Below are 3998 nucleotides of genomic sequence, written 5' to 3'. Positions count from 1 at the left end.
ACGTTGGCCACACTAAAGACTTTGAGAGCAGCTGCTGACCTCCTTTCTTCACAGGCCATGAGCAGATATCTAAGAAGCCAGGTGTTTTATTTCATAGCCCTATCTGATGATCAGTGTCAGATCCTGGCAGATAACATTTTTTGTGCTTTCTATTAAAGCATGTGTTTCACAAAATAGTCAGATATTTTGACCTTCCAATTATTTGTGACAAAAAGAGCCAATGTAGTTCTTCTGACATACTTCCATCCCCTTCTGATCACTCATTTCTTTCTAGGTAGTTGTGTCACCTGTTGGTTGTAACCTAATCAGATTGGCAGGGGCTAGATCCAGCACGGTCAGGTTTCTGTGGAAATGACTTGTTGACTGTATTAAGCATTGAGCAAATTAAGATGAAACAGTGTGGCAAAGCCTTAGGAAGGGGAGAAGCAGTCAATAGTGACTTAATACTGAGCCATATCTTAACAAAGAGGTGACACCGAGAACTCAAAGAGATCAGTGAAGATACTTGGGTTAAGTGGAGTCAAACACCTACATGACCTCAGACATTGTAGAGAATGTGTTGTAGGTCTGTGAGGTTTTCTTTCAGGACTTTGAAACAACCTAAGTAATGGAGGGACCTGTGAGCATGCTAGCAAGGAGGAGTGTAGTAACTGGAGGAGGAAAGCAAGAGGAGATAAAGTCAAAAGAAAGAGAAAAAGGTGGAATTTGTAGATAGGGCAAAGGATTGAGGTTGCTGTAAACATCCTGCTAATTAATTGTTGCTTCCTTTCGATTGTGAAACATACAGAAGAGGAGGAAGAGAGTGTATATACAGTTGAGGTGGGGGAAAAAAAAGAATCTTAGATCTCTGACAGATGCATTCATGTGTTTGTACTGCTCGGTTAGAAGTGGAACAGCTCAAGGGATGCAGGGCAGACATAGCTGTGGACTTTTTCCAGGGCCATTCAGTAGAAGGTGTGTGGGGAGTCCTGATCAATAGCAAAGGATGCCTTTCATGGTCTCTGAGAGCTGGCATGAATTTAGGTGCAGGCAAAAAGTATACATGCAGTACACTCACAGAATGGTCAGCCTTGAGCAAGTGGTAGGAATCTGCAGCTGATGGGATATTTGTGTGACAAAATGCTTGTCCAGTAGCACAATCCCTTGTCTCACGTGTATAACAACAAAAACATCTGCCACTATTATTTCTTTTGAGATGCATGCCTCTAGTTCCCAAACCATACAGATATTTCATTAAAATAATACTGATCTATGTTCATTTTGGGTTAATTGGTGAATTGTATAACCAAAAGACAGAATTGAGTATATTCAAATTTTTTTTGAGCATACAAAACTGAATTAAGAATCAGCATGGAAGGCTAAGAGGCTGTTGGCATTAAGTAAAATGATGACATGAGCCATTCTAAAGTTATGCCAAGATACTGAAAATTGAGTTATAGCATGCACTGATGCTCTAATAAACTGTGGTCTTCTAAGTGAAATATGTCCTTGTCTTCCCACAAACTGCTCTGTATTCGCTGCTTTCAAATCACTTCCCTTACCTGATGTCTGTGCTTTACCCCATATGTCCCATCATTTGTGGAAGCAAGCTAGGAAGGGGAGAGCACACTTCCCTTACCTGATGTCTGTGCTTTGCCCCATATGTCCCATCATTTGCGGAAGCAAGCTAGGAAGGTGAGAGCGTTTGGAAATTAAAATGTCTGGATTTTGTTTTCAGTTGCACATCGGACTTCTGGAATAATCTCTTCATCAGAAGAAAACCCAAACCCCAACCAACCTCAAATGCCACATGTGGATATTAAACATCAATATTGTGTGAGGAAATGCTTTAAGGGTTTGCATGAAGTGCACGAAGTTCAAATACAAGTGTACCACAGTGGGATAGCTATTTCTTTTTATTCATGCTTCTGTCCTGGATGTTGCAAAGGTGCTTGGACTAAGATGATGGTTGTACAGTCACATCAGTTCGCTTTTTTTGTTGCAGTAATGCACAGTCATTTTGGTCTTGCCCCAAGAAAGCAGCAACTCCTGGACAAATGCCAGTGGTTCTTGATGTGAGCTGTGCTTAGTGTTTTGGTATTTGGACCTTCCTTCCTTTAGTTTTTCAGTGTAATGTCCTAGTTCTATTGTAGACCTTACAATCAAAGGTGTCGAGGGTATTGTGTGTTTGACAGTGCTTATCCACTGAGGACACAAAGTCTGACAGTCCTAAATAAAATAAGAGGTGAAGAGGATGAGATGAGAACTGTCTAGGCTTCTCATTAAGACTTGCTGTGGTGTTTGCTGTTAGGAGTCTGTGTGGAGGTACTGCAGATTGCTGGATGGGGCTGTTTCCTCTTTGCTGTCTTTTACCACACCGAGGCTAAAACCAGCATTTCTCAGAGCTGTTCAGTGAACTCCTTTATGTGCTGTTTGGCTGGCAAGTCAGCTCCTGCTGTTCAGACAGTTAAAACTGGGATACCCATTCTGAACTGAGTATGGTCTTCTGAACAGTACATACACTTACGCAGTGCAAGGAGTGGCAAGACAGAATTGGGGCCTCTGGATGCTGCTGTGATACAAACACATTATTTGGATACTTGGACAAACAGCAATATGTTTTGCTCTTGGACATCAAAGCTGTCAAAGGTGCAAGGTGAATTTTACCCCTACAGTCCCTCGGGTTCAACAATTCTGTAATGGAATATAACTGAAACTCTAACAGGCTTAATAGTTTAAAGGTTGGAGTCCTTATGGTGTCTTTTGTGGATGGATTTGCAAAAGCTGTTTTTTACTGAAAGAAGGAAACTGGGAGAAACATCTAGGAGGCTTAATGCTCTGTAACATTCTGGTAAAGAAACAAAGTAATTCTTGATGCAGAGATTCAAGTGGCACCGCTTACAGTTTTAAGCACTGACAATTTCAACATAGGAGCCGTATTTCTGTGGACTTAAAGGAAAATGTGTAACGCTGACTGACTTCTCATTGGAGCTCTGGAGAAGTTGGCCAGGTTTCTGCAGCTTCACATTGGGACCAAACTCTTGAAGTGGCCTGAAATTTAGTGTTTGCTTTTGTGGTTGAGGAGGCCGCTAAGCAAGTTGCAGCTCTCAAGAGTGTCCTTAGAGCAGATCTCTTGATACCAAGTACTTCAAATCTCAACCAGTATTGCCAGGGAGAGTTATTTTTACATCTAAGTCTTCATTAGTCTTGATATTTTGGAAAATGGAGAACAAAGTTCATTAACAATGATCTTAATACTCTGGTCTAGTGACCCCTGCCAAAAAAAAAGCCCCCTCAAAGTGAGCAACTAGAGGATTGCATTTTATTTGATGAGGATTGCTGCAGTAAAGCAGATGTAACCTATTTGTATATGCCGAGTTAGAATGCTAATCATAGAATAATGGGGCAAATAAAATGCAGGGCTGCTATGAGAGTTACACTTTCAACTTGTTTACCAAAAAAAAGGCTTTATTTGTTTTCCTGGCTTCCTTCCATTTAGTTCTTACAGTTATCAAAGAGGAGAGTGAATTTTCCATGCAGCTTTAGTATGCTTCCATTTATGCTCCTCTCTCTCCCTATCAGCAGACATTCATCTCTCTCTTTTTCCCTTACCACCCTCCAGCTCTGTTTTCTATTCAGATGTATAAATCTGGATTTCACCTTCTCATGACTATTTTGGGGAAGGGCTATACCTACTCTGTATTGCTTGGCAAGTAATTGGCACCCTTAGCAGTAATGTGCTTTATCTATTTTTGGTTTGTTAATTTGTTTCATGGAATGGTTGTAGTCATAAAAGCAAACAATGTGTAAGAACCTAAAAGGTAGTATATAAGAGGTGAATAGCAGTTAATGTCGATTTTTCAAGAGCAAATCATGACAAGCCAGCCTACTTCTGAATCTTACCAAGTAGTAGTAGATGTGTGTATCTTGACTGAAGTTATCAAACTAATATTCTCATGAGAAGTCTAGGAAAAGAGTGAACCTGGAAATCCCCTGAAAGGCATACAAAATGTTTTAGC

This window comes from Acanthisitta chloris, unplaced genomic scaffold (genome assembly GCF_000695815.1).
Source record: "Acanthisitta chloris isolate BGI_N310 unplaced genomic scaffold, ASM69581v1 scaffold10904, whole genome shotgun sequence".
NCBI lineage: Eukaryota > Metazoa > Chordata > Aves > Passeriformes > Acanthisittidae > Acanthisitta > Acanthisitta chloris.
Note: the sequence above shows the minus strand (reverse complement) of the source record.